The 16,451-nt window shown below is 46.0% G+C and overlaps 1 protein-coding gene across 1 annotated transcript in view; it reads left to right on the top strand.

The window, feature by feature from the left end:
* Nucleotides 1-16,451, top strand: part of LOC138663510 (oocyte zinc finger protein XlCOF22-like) — a 312,274-nt gene that overhangs the window by 28,500 nt on the left and 267,323 nt on the right. The window lies entirely within an intron of this gene.

Here is a 16,451-nt window from a genome sequence, read left to right as displayed (position 1 = left end):
GCTGCAACGTCGCTGAGTGTGACGGTACCATTACCCGAAAAGCGCATCTTGATCACCACCAGAGAACTCACCCAGAGAAGGCTTTTTCAGGTCCTTAAATGTGGGAAATGTTTTAAACGGATTTCAACTCTTAAAAAACATCAGAGAAGTCAAGCAGGGGAGAAGCTTTTTGCATGTTCAGAATGTTGGAAATGTTTTAAGTGAAGATTGGATTTTCTGAAAGGGGTTGTGCACTACTATGGCAATCCTTTGTCATTCGTCATGTATGGCTTTGTTAAAATAAAAAAAATTCATTCTCTCCTTTCGTGCCGATGTTGTTCCAGCGGTGTCGGCACTCGCGTTCCCGGGGCTCATATGAGGCTGTTACATTACACAAGCCCTGCGCCCAGTCAGCTCCGGCTTTACTTTCTCCGCCTTCGGACATGTTGGAACATCAACAGGAAGCCTGGGCTGCGACTTCTCTTTGATTAAGTATTATTGTTCAATTTGTCCAAAGGTGAGAACAGTGACGCCTGTGCTAATTGGACGCAGGGTTCATATGACATAACTACCGTTTTTTTCAGATTATAAGATGCTCTTTTTTTCCCCAAAATTTCTGGGGGAAATGGGGGTGTGTCTTATAATGCGGACCTACCTTACCGGCCGCTGTGGAGCAGGGTCCCTGGGTCGCTGCTGGAGGAGGCAAGAGTGGAGCGGTGCTGCAGGACGCAGGCTGGGATGAAGGGGTGTTCAGATGTGCGGTGCATCGCTGCAGGTGTTCGGCGCTGCAGGGGGCTCTGCTGACATTTTGTGAAAGCCTGGATCCCCTGTAATTACATGCATTCCTATGCGGTGGAGATCCCAAGATCTCCAATAGTTATATTAGTTTGCATGTGTACTGGCCCTACTTATATCATTTAACCTGTAATGATCATACCACAAGTGTTCCTGAAGCCAGAAATTGCCATATGTTATCTCTCAGGAGTACCCTATATGAGTTTGCGAGCTTGATACAATGTTTGCAAAAGACCTACAGTCATCGGGGATGGATTTGAGATCTATAGATTCTCCCAATTATCACAATATGCATATTTTGGAGTTTGCTTGGATTTGCATGCCAAATAACCTTTTTATTAAAGCGAATGTGTTTTTACTGTAGGAGCCTAATCTCCTGCACTCCAGAACATGTGTAACAAGTGCTCATCTCCAGTTCCACCTCTTGGACAATCTACATTTGAACATACTCCAATTCTAAAAAGAAAGCTCAGTGTTCTATATACTGTATGAACAAGGTTTATCTGCGAGAGACTAGTAAATATTTCTTCCTTATAACGGATGCCACAGAGCAAAACTGAGTCAGATATACATGCCTAAGTTGTAGGTATCGAAAGAAGAGGCCATGAGGCTATCCAAACTCTTATAATTTGTTAAAGCTTTTAAGTGTTCGATTTCCTACTAATTCAAAGGTGGGGAACCTCAGGCTCCAGGGCCATTTACGGCCCTCAATGATCTTTTATCAGGCCCCGAGCAGATTGTCAGGGATCGCATTCTTGGGCAGGGAGATGTATTTTGATTACAACCAGCTCATTAACTTCTTCTTGCTGTTAGCACATACATGCAGTATTCACTACTGAACATTGAAGGGCATGCAATGAAAGATTACGTCCTGAAACCAGTGCCAGAGTCAGGATGTAATTTGTGGGATGAGTTTGTATGGCCCCCGAAGGATGGTATAAATATTCAAATGGCCCTTGGCAGAAAAAAAAATTCCCCACCCCTGTACTAACTGATCTAAATTCTGAAGTCCCCATTGATTCCCAACCTCTGAAACCAGCCAACTTGTCAAACTCCATCAGTCGCTGATTTTGCCATAATGGGGTAAAATTAGAGTATTCCCTTATCTCCAACAGTCTCTCCCCTGTCCCACATGTTGTACATCATTGCTAAGGTCGGTCTCTCTATCTGTACTTAGTGCCCACCTCCAGCACATATATGGATGACGCACATTTTATGTCTTGAAGGAGAAGACTACCATTCTTGTCCACATTCTCTCTTTTTCCCACCCATGAAAAAGCTGTATCTGCGAAGCTATAAAATGGATCAGGAATCTCCAAACCTCCCTCAGTTTTGTCCCTTTGAAGTGACGCCAGTTTTATCCTTGCATTTCGCTTGCACCATATCCGTTTTCTGAACAATGAATATATATATGGTAGTCTGTAATATTAGACCCGACCACCACACCAAGATATTTAATCTGTTCCACCACTTGTGTCCGAGCTGGTGCAATTGTTTCCATATGTGGGAGAGGGTCGGTGGGAATATACAGTGCCTTGCAAAAGTTTTCGGCTCCCTGGAATTATTCAACTTTTTCCCACATATCATTCTTCAAATATAAAGATACCAAATGTAAATTTTTGGTGAAGAATCAACAACAAATGGAACACAATTGTAAAATTGAATGAAATTTATTGGTTATTTTAAATTTTTGTGGAAAATAAAAAACCAAAAGTGGGGCGTGCAATATTATTCGGCCCCTTTAACTTAACACTTTTGCTGCAATTACAGCTGCAAGTTACTTGGGGTATGTCTCAATCAGATTTGTACATCGAGAGACTGAAATTCTTGCCCATTCTTCCTTGGCAAACAGCTCGAGCTCAGTGATGTTTGATGGAGATCATTGTGAACAGCAGTTTTCAGCTCTTTCCTGTCACGGGGAGCCTAGGTAGGCTAAAGCTAATAACCCGGGCCCCTGCTATATCCCTCAGACTAGGGAAACCCTGTCTGTCCCTCTCCCAGAGATTACACTGATGGTGTGCTTGTCTGGGCCACCAGGCCTGACCCTGACTCCTGTTTCAGTACTAATCTGAAACCTCCACCCAGTGATAATACCTCACACCAACCCCTACAGAAAGCCCAGACAGGGAAAACCAAAAACGCACCACGCCGCAGACACACTCAGGAAAACACTATAATGTGCACAGGGCAAAACAAACACAAATATAGGAAGGAGAAATATGACAAAGGATAATACACCACCAGATACGATATTTCCTCTCCAAGACCACCACTCCGAACCGAGATCACCAGGCACAAGACACAAGCTATAATCGGCGACGCCCAATGTTCAGCAGAACAATTTAAAGGCAGTGGGCGTGACCCAGCTTCCAATCCGAGTACCAGCTAGATTAACCCCGGACAACCTAGATAAAATCTAGCCGACGTCACAGCGCATAGTGGACAAATGTGGAATTACCGCTGTCTGTCAGACGCCCTAGTGTGAATAGCGTCCGACATGACAGTGCCCGCCTTCTACGAGGGACCCCAGGGCCCTCTAGACTTATAGGACTAGGCTTGTCCGGATGGCGGCGGTGAAACATACTGACCAGCCGGTCCGCATGTATGTCCGAGGCTGGTACCCAAGACCTCTCCTCAGGCCCATAACCACGCCAGTGTACCAGGTACTGTAAAGTGCGGCGCACTACTCGAGAGTCAACCACCTTGGAGACTTCAAATTCCAAATTGCCATCTACCAAGACTGGAGATGGCATCAGCGTCGCGTCCACAAGACCCACCACCTTTTTTAATAACAATCTGTGGAACATGTTGTGTATCTTATAAACCGTAGGAAGCTCCAATCGGTAGGCTACTGGGTTAATGATGGCGGCGACCCTAAATGGACCAATAAACCTTGGACCTAATTTCAGGGATGGTATTTTGAGTCTTATGTTTTTTGTGGACAACCACACCCAGTCACCCACACTCACGTCCGGACCTGGCACACGTCTACTGTCAGCCACACGTTTGTACCTAGCACCCACGCTCAACAGGCTCTGTTTCACTCTCCTCCAGACTGATGACAGTTGTGCTCCTAACTGGTCCTCCTCCAGGACGCCGGAAGAGCCCCCCTGACTCAAAGTACAAAATTGAGGATGGTGCCCGTAAACACAAAAAAATGGAGACTCCCAGAAGATTCCTGGCGGTGACTATTTATGGCAAACTCTGCCAATGGAAGGAACGTCGACTACTCCTCCTGGTTGTCAGAAACACAGCAGCGTAAGTACTGCTCCAAATTTTGGTTCATACGCTCGGTCTGACCATTTGACTGAGGATGAAACGCCGAAGAATGCGACAACTTGATCCCCAGCCATGAGCAAAAAGCTTTCCAAAATTTTGCCACAAACTGAGAACCCCTATCAGACACGATGTCAGATGGGACCCCATGAAGTCTGACCACCTCCTGCACAAATACCTGAGCCAGAGTCTTAGCGTTAGGCAACGAAGGCAAAGACACAAAGTGCGACATCTTTGAGAACCGATCAACAATCACCAAGATGACCGTGTTCCCAGCTGAGGAGGGCAAGTCTGTGATAAAATCCATGGAGATCTCCATCCATGGCCTACTGGGTACCTCGAGAGGAAGTAGTGTGCCAGCAGGACGGGAGCGGGGCGTCTTAGCCCTAGCGCACGTGGTGCATGCTGACACATACGAGACCACGTCCTGTCAGATTTTGGGCCACCAAAACCGACGTGACACCAACTCTAAAGTACCCCTAACCCCTGGGTGGCCAGCCAGGACAGCATCATGATGCTCCATCAATACCTTTAGGTGAAGATGGAGCGGTACAAACGATTTGTTAATGGGAAGCTCAGGTGGTACCTCCTCCTGAGCCTCGGCAATCTCAGCCTCAACCTCGGTTGTGAGAGCCGAGACCACTACACCTTTTTGGAGGATGGGTACGGGTTCTTCCCGAGGTTCTCCCCCCGGAAAACACCTGGACAAAGCATCCGCCTTAGTGTTCTTAGACCCAGGTCGGTAAGTAACAAAAAAGTTGAACCGCGTGAAAAACAATGCCCAGCGAGCCTGCCTGGGGGACAGATGCTTGGCAGACTCCAAATAAAGCAAATTCTTATGGTCGGTAATAACAGTAACCTGGTGAGCCGACCCTTCCAAAAAGTGTCGCCATTCCTCAAAGGCCAACTTGATAGCCAACAACTCCCTGTAGCCGATATCGTAGTTACATTCGACGGGCGACAGTTTCTTGGAGAAATAGGCGCATGGATGCAACTCGCTCAAGGATGAGCCTTGTGACAGCACCGCCCCCACTCCAATCTCAGACGCATCGACTTCCACGGTAAATGGTTTCTATACGTCCGGCTGCACCACAATGGGGGCCGAAGCAAAACTATTCTTCAGAAATTCGAAAGCGCGCACAGCAGCCTCAGGCCAGGTGGAGAAATTGGTACCCTTTTTCGCCATGTCAGTAAGCGGTTTAGCAATGGTAGAAAAATCTTTTATAAACTTCCTATAGTAGTTAGAAAACCCAAGGAACCGCTGAAACGCTTTCAGGTTATCAGGCCATTCCCAACGCAGCACCGCTTGCACCTTAGCGGCGACCATTTTAAACCCAGAAGCGGACACAATATAACTCAAGAAAGGCAACTCCTGAACCGAAAATACACATTTCTCAAGTTTTGCATAGAGCTTATTCTCTCTGAGAAGCTGTAACACCTGCCTGACATGCTCTAAATGAGTATCACGGTCGCATGAATAAATGAGAATGTCATCTAGGTACACAACGAATTTCCCCAAAACATGCGAGAACACATCATTTATGAAATGTTGAAATACTGCGGGCGCGTTTGTCAACCCAAAAGGCATCACCAAATTTTCAAAATGACCCTCAGGAATATTAAAAGCCGTCTTCCACTCATCACCTTGATGGACTCTTATGAGGTTGTACGCCCCCCTGAGGTCAAGCTTGGAAAACCACTTAGCACCTGCCACCTGGTTGAACAAATCAGGTATCAGTGGCATAGGGTATGGATCACGAACCGTAATCTGGTTTAACTCCCTGAAATCCAGACACGGGCGTAGTCCGCCATCTTTCTTCTTAACGAAGAAGAACCCCGCTGCCACCGGCGAGGACGAAGGCCTGATGTGCCCTTTGCTCAAACTTTCAGCAATGTAATCCTTTAACGCTTGCCTCTCAGGACCAGAGATGTTAAACATCCTTGCTTTCGGCAATTTGGCCCCTGCTTTAAACCTGATAGTACAGTCATAGGGGCGATGTGGTGGCAATTCTGAGCAACCCTTCTCTGAGAACACATCAGCGAAATCCAGCAGTGACTCAGGAATTCTAGGAGTCACAGCGGACACACATGTGGCCAGGCAATTCTCCTGGCAGAATTCGCTCCACTGAATTATGTCCTGAGTTTTCCAGTCAATCACCGGGTTGTGCATAGATAACCATGGAAAACTCAAAACCACTTGTGCAGGAAGATTCCTGAGTACCCTACATGTAACCTGCTCAAAATGTCGGACCCCAATGTGGAGATTCACCTCAGCCACAAACTCAGTAATCTCCCCCTGTGGGAGAAGAGCAGCATTGATGGTGACCACCCGGATAGGATGAGGCAGTTTTTCGATCCTGAAACCGGTTGTGCGCGCAAACTCCTCATCAATGAGATTAGTGGCAGAACCACTATCCACAAAAACAGAGATAGGCAGCTCTCTGCCAGCGATCATAACTTTGGCAGGGAGCATGCATTGAGAAACCACCATGGAGGATATGCATAACCTCAGATTGGCCTCCTCCACACCCTCTGAGCTTAGTAGTTTTCCGCCGTTGCGCTTTTCTTAGATAGCAGGGGACAAGTATTTACATAATGACCAGTTTTACCACAGCAAAAACAGGCTCCCTGCTTCCTGAGCAAAGGGGCCGATGCTTGACATGTGACACCCCTGCGATTTGCATAGGCTCCGTGGGCTCACCTGCAGCAACCTCACGTGTACCTACGCCCTCCCCCATAGGCGGCGTCTCTTGCACCCCCTGACACAAACGGCGATCAATGCGGGCAACAAGACTCATAGCGGACTCTAGAGAAGCAGGAGTCTCGTACATCAAGAGGGCTTTTTTAACCCTTCCTGAAACCCCATGAACAAACTGACTCCGCAGCGTGGGATCATTCCATTGTGTGTCAACCGCCCAGCGGCGAAATTCAGAACAGTAATCCTCCGCCAAACGCTCTCCCTGGCGGATAGCGCGAGTTTTAGATTCTGCTAGAGCCATTCTGTCAGGATCATCATAAATGAGTCCAAGAGCAGAAAAAAAAACTCTCCACTGAGTTAAATGCAGCTGAATCAGATGGTAACGAAAACGTCCATGCTTGGGGTCTCCGTTCAATAATGACAATACCAGGCCCACACGCTGAGCCTCATTACCTGAGGAGATTGGGCGCATACGAAAATATAGTTTGCAAGCTTCACGGAAAGTAACAAATTTACTGCGTTCTCCAACCTTTCAGGTAAAGGAAACTTTGGCTCAGCAACTCTACCTGCAGATTCAGCTTGCACATTAGATACTACTAGACCCTGTTGCTGAACTGCCCCCTTCAACTCCTGTAGGGACAGCGCCTCCAACTGGCGGGTTATGGAAGTCAAGGGATCCATGGAATACAAAAAATATGGGCCGATTATAATGTCACGGGGAGCCTAGGTAGGCTAAAGCTAATAACTCGGGCCCCTGCGATATCCCTCAGACTAGGGAAACCCTGTCTGTCCCTCTCCCAGAGATTACACTGATGGAGTGCTTGTCTGGGCCGCCAGGCCTGACCTTGACTCCTGTTTCAGTACTAATATGAAACCTCCACCCTCCACCCAGTGATAATACCTCACACCAACCCCTACAGAAAGCACAGACAGGGAAAACTAAAAAACGCACCACGCCGCAGACACACTCAGGAAAACACTATAATGTGCACAGGGCATAACAAACACAAATATAGGAAGGAGAAATATGACAAAGGATAATACACCACCAGATACGATATTTCCTCTCCTCTCCAAGACCACCACTCCAAACCAAAATCACCAGGCACAAGACACAAGCTATAATCGGCGACGCCCAATGTTCAGCAGAACAATTTAAAGGCAGTGGGCATGACCCAGCTTCCAATCCGAGTACCAGCTAGATTAACCCCGGACAACCTAGATAAAATCTAGCCGACGCCACCGAGCACATAGTGGACAAATGCGGAATTACCGGTGTCTGTCGGACGCCCTAGTGTGAATAGCGTCCGACATGACATTTCCACAGATTCTCGATTGGATTGAGGTCTGGACTTAGACTTGGCCTTTCTAACACCTGGATATGTTTATTTGTGAACCATTCCATTGTAGATTTTGCTTTATGTTTGGGATCATTGTCTTGTCTTGTCTTGGAAGACAAATAACCGTCCCAGTCTCACGTCTTTTGCAGACTCCAACAGGTTTTCTTCAAGAATGGTCCTATATTTGACTCCATCCATCTTCCCATCAATTTTAACCATCTTCCCTGTCCCTGCTGAACAAAAGCAGGCCCAAACCATGATGCTGCCACCACGTTTGACAGTGGGGATGGTGTGTTCAGGGTGATGAGCTGTGTTGCCTTTACGCCAAACATATCGTTTGGCATTGTTGCCAAAAAGTTTGATTTTGGTTTCATCTGACCAGAGCACCTTCTTCCACATGTTTGGTGCGTCTCGCAGGTGGCTTGCTGCAAACTTTAAACAACACTTTTTATGGATATCTTTGAGAAATGGCTTTCTTCTTGCCACTCTTCCATAAAGGCCAGATTTGTGCAGTGTACGACTGATTGTTGTCCTATGGACAGACTGTCCCACCTCAGCTGTAGATCTCTGCAGTTCATCCATAGTGCTGCATTCACTCACATTCACCGCCCTTGCATTAACTCTCTACACTCCATCCATATCGGCCCCTCTGTCCTTGCCTCTCCTATGTATAGCACTCATGCTCTGTTCACATTGCTTAGCAGCGCAGATCCATTCAGTCCCACCATCCAACACAAGAGACGCTCTCACAAATCACTTAACCATCTGCTCACTCTTTCGATCCTCCTCCTCCTAGTCGCTGGAGACATATCTCCAAACCCCGGCCCCCCATGTTATAGCCAGTCAAACCTCCCAATTGCTACACCCAGAAACCCCTCTAACCTTATTAATATTCCCTGCATGCCTTCTGTCTCTTTGAATTGTGCCCTTTGGAATTCTCGCTCTGTGTGTAATAAACTCTCCTTCATCCATGACTTCTTCCTTTCTAATTCTCTTAATCTCCTGGCTCTTACTGAAACCTGGATCCAGCAGTCAGACACCACCGCTGCTGCTGCTCTTTCATATGGTGCACTACACTTTTCTCATACCCCAAGATCGGACAACAGAGCAGGTGGAGGCGTTGGTCTGCTCCTTTCACCAAAATGTACTTTCCAAGTTATCCCCCAAGTACCCTCACTTGTCTTCCCTTCCTTTGAGGTCCATGTGGTCAGACTCTACGTCCCCTTCTCCATGCGAGTGGTGGTGGTGTATCGTCCTCCCGGCCCCTCTCATCAGTTCCTGGATCACTTTGCCACCTGGCTTCCACACTTTCTTTCCTGTGACACCCCCACCCTTATCATGGGTGATTTCAACATCCCTATTGCCTCTCCCCTCTCCCCATCTGCTTCTCACCTTTTGGCTCTAACCTCCTCTTTCGGCCTCTCGCAGCATACTAACTCGCCAACACATGAAGATGGAAACTCCCTTGACTTGGTCTTCTCCCGGCTTTGCTCAGTGGATGATTTCACAAACTCCCCTCTCCCACTCTCTGACCACCACCTTCTTTCATTCTCTATCAAGAACTGCCATCCCGCTCAGGTCACCCCCACTTTCCACACTTATAGAAACATACAGGCCATTAACACCCAGGAACTTATGAAGAACTTGCAGTCCTCATTGGCCCCAATCTCCTCCATCTCATGTCCTGATTCTGCTCTGAAGCATTACAATGAAACCCTGCAAAGTGCCCTGGATGAAGCTGCTCCTCCTATACATAAAACAACTCGGCACAGACGGCAACAACCGTGGCACACGCTGCAAACACGTTTCCTGCAGCGGTGCTCCAGGTGCGCAGAACGTCTGTGGAGAAAATCTAATCTACCCGAAGATTTCATCCATTATAAGTTCATGCTAAAGACATACAATTCTGCCCTTCACCTCTCCAAACAAACCTACTTCAACACCCTCATCACCTCCCTGTCCAATAACCCTAAACGTCTCTTTGACACATTCCAGTCCCTACTCAACCCAAGAGCGCAGGCCCCAACCACGGATCTCCGTGCTGACAATCTGGCCAATTACTTCAAAGAAAAAATTGACCATATTCGACAGGAAATCATCTCCCAATCTCTTCATACCATGCACTGTCCTCCCTCCCCCACTGCATCTAGTTCACTCTCTGACTTTGAACCAGTTACAGAAGAAGAAGTAAGCAGGCTCCTTGCATCTTCTCGCCCGACCACTTGCACCAGTGACCCCATTCCGTCACATTTCCTCCAGTCCCTTTCCCCGGCTGTCACCTCTCACCTAACAAAAATATTCAACCTTTCCCTCACTTCCGGTATTTTTCCCTCCTCATTTAAGCATGCCATCATACATCCATTACTTAAAAAACCATCCCTCGACCAAAACGGTGCCGCTAATTATAGACCTGTCTCTAATCTTCCCTTCATCTCTAAACTCCTCGAACGCCTGGTCCACTCCCGTCTTACCCGCTATCTCTCAGATAACTCTCTTCTCGACCCTCTTCAATCTGGTTTCCGCTCTTTACACTCTACTGAAACTGCCCTCACTAAAGTCTCTAATGACCTACTAACAGCTAAATCTAATGGTCACTACTCCATGCTAATTCTCTTGGATCTCTCTGCAGCATTTGATACTGTGGATCATCAGCTCCTCCTCACTATGCTCCGCTCCATCGGCCTCAAGGACACCGTTCTCTCCTGGTTCTCCTCCTATCTCTCTGACCGATCCTTCACTGTATGTTTCGCTGGTTCCTCCTCCTCTCACCTTCCCCTTACTGTTGGGGTTCCTCAAGGATCAGTCCTAGGCCCCCTCCTCTTCTCTTTGTATACTGCCCCTATTGGACAAACAATCAGTAGATTTGGTTTCCAGTACCATCTCTATGCTGACGACACCCAACTATACACTTCTTCTCCTGATCTCACGCCTGCCTTATTAGAAAACACCAGTGATTGTCTTACCGCTGTCTCTAGCATCATGTCCTCCCTCTATCTGAAACTAAACCTGTCAAAAACTGAACTCCTCGTGTTTTCTCCCTCTACTAACCTACCTTTGCCTGACATTGCCATCTCCGTTTGCGGTTCCACCATTACTCCAAAGCAACATGCCCGCTGCCTTGGGGTCATCCTTGATTCTGACCTTTCATTCACCCCCCACATCCGATCACTGGCTCGCTCTTCTTACCTGCATCTCAAAAACATTTCTAGAATTCGCCCTTTTCTTACTTTCGACTCTGCAAAAACTCTTACTGTTTCACTTATTCATTCTCGTCTGGACTATTGTAACTCTCTACTAATCGGCCTCCCTCTTACCAAACTCTCCCCGCTCCAATCTGTCCTGAATGCTGCTGCCAGGATCATATTCCTCACCAACCGTTACACCGATGCCTCTACCTTGTGCCAGTCATTACACTGGTTACCCATCCACTCAAGAATCCAGTACAAAACTACTACCCTCATCCACAAAGCACTCCATGGCTCAGCACCACCCTACATCTCCTCTCTGGTCTCAGTCTACCACCCTACCCGTGCCCTCCGCTCCGCTGATGACCTCAGGTTAGCATCCTCAATAATCAGAACCTCCCACTCCCGTCTCCAAGACTTTACACGTGCTGCGCCGATTCTTTGGAATGCACTACCTAGGATAATACGATTAATCCCCAATCCCCACAGTTTTAAGCGTGCCCTAAAAACTCATTTGTTCAGACTGGCCTACCGCCTCAATGCATTAACCTAACGATCCCTGTGTGGCCTATATTAAAAAAAAAAAAAAAAAATTAATTAACTGGTTCATGCAGCTTTACATGAACACCCAAGCCTTACACTATGGCTGGTCCGAATAACTATAGCAATTGTTACCATCCACCTCTCGTGTCTCCCCTTTTCCTCATAGTTTGTAAGCTTACGAGCAGGGCCCTCACTCCTCTTGGTATCTGTTTTGAACTGTATTTCTGTTATGCTGTAATGTCTATTGTATGTACAAGTCCCCTCTATAATTTGTAAAGCGCTGCGGAATATGTTGGCGCTATATAAATAAAAATTATTATTATTATTATATTATCATGGGCATCTTGGCTGCATCTCTAATCAGTCTTCTCCTTGTTTGAGATGAAAGTTTAGAGGGACGGCCGGGTCTTGGTAGATTTGCAGTGGTATGATTCTCCTTCCATTTCAATATGATCGCTTGCACAGTGCTCCTTGGGATGTTTAAAGTTTTGGAAATCATTTTGTATCCAAATCCAGCTTTAAACTTCTCCACAACAGTATCATGGACCCGCCTGTTGTGTTCCTTGCTCTTCATGATGCTCACTGTGCTTCAAACAGAACCCAGAAACTATCACAGAGCAGGTGCATTTATATGGAGACTTGATTACACACAGGTGGATTATATTTCTCATCATTAGGCATTTAGGACAACATTGGATCATTCAGAGATCCACAATGAACTTCTGGAGTGAGTTTGCTGTACTGAAAGTAAAGGGGCCGAATAATATTGCATACCCCACTTTTCAGTTTTTGATTTTCCAGAAAGATTTTAAATAACCAATAAATTTCGTTCAACTTCACAATTGTATTCCACTTGTTGATTCTTCACCAAAAATTTACATTTGGTATCTTTAAGTTTGAAGCATATGTGGGAGGAGGTTGAAAAGTTCCAGGGAGCTGAATACTTTCGCAAAACGCTGTAGATGATTTATCAAAATTGATGTTTAGGCCTGATCTCGGACCAAGCTCCTTTATATATGTCATTATTGGGGTCACAGATGAATTAATATCGCCCCCACACAGTAATGTTATCAGCACAGACTCACCTTCTCTATGATGCTATTACACATAAAACCAATGAAGTCCTTGGAATCTCTCAGTTTACATGCCAGCAGCTCATTCCTAATGGAACTAGGAGAGGTGAGAGCGGGCGCCCCTGTCGTATACCCCTGCCCAACTAAAGGTGGTTTCACGCTTGCGTTTTTGTCTGCAGCGTTTTTTGCACAAAAAAAGCATGCGTTTTTTTCCCTATATTTAACATTGAAAACGCATGCCTTTTTTGTTGTACACGTTTGGTCGCGTTTTGAAACGCATGCGTTTTTTTGCTGCATGCATTCTTTTTCAGAAATGCAACTTGTAGTATTTTTGAGAGGCTTTTTTTTGACACATAAAAGTGCATGCGTTTTCATGCATTTTTTTGTGTCAAAAAATACATTGGAGTCAATGGAAACGCATGCGTTTTTAAGCACATGCGTTTGCGTTAAAAACGCATGCATTTTTATTAAAAAAAAAACATTAAACACACTGATATGCCACCCCCCACCATAAAGGTGATAAAGGGATCCTAATCCTAACCCTAAAGGGATCCTAACCTTAACCCTAAAGGGATCCTAACCCTAACCCTAAAGGGATCCTAACCCTATCCCTAACCCTAAAGGGATCCTAACCCTACCCCTAACCCTAAAGGGATCCTAACCCTAACCCTAATCCCGTTAGGGTTAGGGTTAGGATCCCTTTAGGGTTAGGGGTAGGGTTAGGGTTAGGATCCCTTTAGGGTTAGGGTTATGATCCTTACCCCTAACCCTACCCCTAACCCTAACTATTTCTGTTTAGAGTGGGTTTTTTACTTTATTTTGATGATTGGCAGCTGTCACACATTTCTCAGCATGCGTTTAAAAAACGCAAATGCATGAAAAAACGCATGTAAACGCGCCAAAACACTGCATTTTTTTCACCACATGCAAAAACGCATGCATCAAAAAAACGCAGCGTTTGCACGCGTTTACATGCGTTTTTTCACCATGCGTTTTTTTAAAAAACGCATGCGTTTTGAAACGCAAGTGTGAAACCAGCCTAACATGGCCCCGACAATCGACCATTTACTCTCAATCTAGCAGACGGTGACCCATAGAGAACATTGACCCAATTTATAAACTTGTGACCAAATCCCATTTTGCCCAATACTTTCCATAAATAATTCCACTGGATGCTGTATGAAGCTTTTTTTATAGCGTCAGGGACATTATTGCTCTATTTCCAGCCTCTTTATTACTCATCTGTGTAGTAATATATCACCGTCGGATGTTGGTGCCGTAGATCTGTTCGGCATAAATCCTGTTTGTCTTCATGGCTCACTTCCGCTATCATTTTATTTCCCTATTGGCGAGTACTTTGGCTAATATTTCACTATCTGCAGGGATTCGGGATATCGGAGGTTACGAATCTGGGACTCCGGGTTTCTCCCGGACAATAATTGCTTCATTCATAGATGTGGGCGATCTTCCTACTGATGCTGCTCCTCAAAGACCCCAATAATTTTTTTAACAAGACCCCCCCATATTCTTTATAGGATTATCCTGGGAAACCATAGGACCCTGGGGTTTCTTCATTTTGGAGTTTACTCACTGCCTCCTCCAACTCCTCCACTGTTCATGACCCATCCAAGAGCAAACTAGGATCTATGGACAGTTCAGGGAGCGAAGAGCAAACTAGGATCTACGGACAATTCAGAGAGCGAAGAGCAAACTAGGATCTATGAACAGTTCAGGGAGCGAAGAGCAAACTGGGATCTATGGACAGTTCAGGGAGCGAAGAGCAAACTAGTATCTACGGACAGTTCAGAGAGCGAAGAGCAAACTAGCATCTACGGACAGTTGAGAGAGCGAAGAGCAAACTAAGATCTATGAACAGTTCAGGGAGCGAAGAGCAAACTAGGATCTATGAACAGTTCAGGGAGCGAAGAGCATACTAGGATCTATGAACAGTTCAGGGAGCGAAGAGCAAACTAGGATCTATGAACAGTTCAGGGAGCGAAAAGCAAACTAGGATCTACGGACAGTTCAGTGAACGAAGAGCAAACTAGGATCTACGGACAGTTCAGGGAGCGAAGAGCAAACTAGGATCTATGAACAGTTCAGGGAGCGAAGAGCAAACTAGGATCTACGGACAGTTCAGGGAGCAAAGAGCAAACTAGTATCTATGGACATATATTATCCGAAAAAGGAGTCACAAAACTGCCATTAAAGGTATATGAAAATTACCACATTTATTAATTATCATAACAATTAAAATGCTCAAATGAAGTACAAAAACTCCCAGTCATAATAGGGTAACTGTGAATAGCGGACATAGGTAACAGGCACCATATACCACACCTAAAGTCTACGACTTACGTCACAGGTTCACTTAACCTGCAGCCCTCCGAAGAAGCCTATGCGAAACGCGCGTAGGGGCTGGCGCTGCCACATACACACCACGACTAATATGGGTGAGGTCCAGTCCTATATACTGTAGTATCATACTTGTCTAAGGACCCTTATTGGGACTATTTATGTGTAACCATTCTTTATAGACTGTGGTTAAGTGAACCTGTGACCTCAAGTCGTAGACTTTAGGTGTGGTATATGGTGCCTGTTACCTATGTCCGCTATTCACATAGTTACCCTATTATGACTGGGAGTTTTTGTATTTCATTTGAGCATTTTAATTGTTATGATAAGTAATAAATGTAGTAATTTTCATATACCTTTAATGGCAGTTTTGTGACTCCTTTTTCGGATTATATATGTACTGTTTGGGAGTTTTTTCTGTCCGTCTTAGGACTCATGTGGCTCCGTTCTTATTATTCATAGTATCTATAGACAGTTCAGTGAACGAAGAGCAAACTAGGATCTACAGACAGTTCTGGGAACGAAGAACAAACTAGTATCTATGGACAGTTCAGAGAGCGAATGGGCAAACTAGGATCTACGGACAGTTCAGGGAGTGTTATACTCTATAAGTACAGGAATCTATCGTTCTCCTGAACTGTGGAGTAAGGCTACTTTCACACTAGCTTCGGAATCTCCCCGTCGCATTGCGTCGGGCCGAGATTCCGACGCTAGCGTTTGTTGTGCCGCACAACGGGTGCAGCGGATGCATTTCTCCGGCGCATCCGCTGCCCCATTGTGAGGCGCGGGGAGGTGGGGGTGGAGTTCCGGCCGCGCATGCGCGGTCGGAAAAAGCGGTCCATAGGCTGCAAAAAATGTTACATTTAACATTTTTGCTCCCGGCGGTCCGCCACAACATGGCGCAACCGTCGCAAGACGGTTGCGACATGTGTCAATACGTCGCAATGCGTCGGTAATGTAACTCTATGGGGCAACGTGGAAGATGGAACGTGGAAGGTGACTATCGCAAGTGCCGGGGGCCTGAGCGAAGAGAGGTGAGTATGTGATTTTTTTTATGTTAATCGCAGCAACAGCATATGGGGCATAATGTGTGGAGCATCATATGGGGCATAATGTGTGGAGCATCTCATGGGGCATAATCTGTGGAGCATCTCATGGGGCATAATCTATGGAGCATTTTTGGGGCATAATCTATGAAGCATCTTAT

This window comes from Ranitomeya imitator, chromosome 2 (assembly GCF_032444005.1).
Source record: "Ranitomeya imitator isolate aRanImi1 chromosome 2, aRanImi1.pri, whole genome shotgun sequence".
In the NCBI taxonomy this organism is placed as follows: Eukaryota; Metazoa; Chordata; class Amphibia; order Anura; family Dendrobatidae; genus Ranitomeya; species Ranitomeya imitator.
Note: the sequence above shows the minus strand (reverse complement) of the source record. Positions and strands in the feature narration are given on the sequence as shown.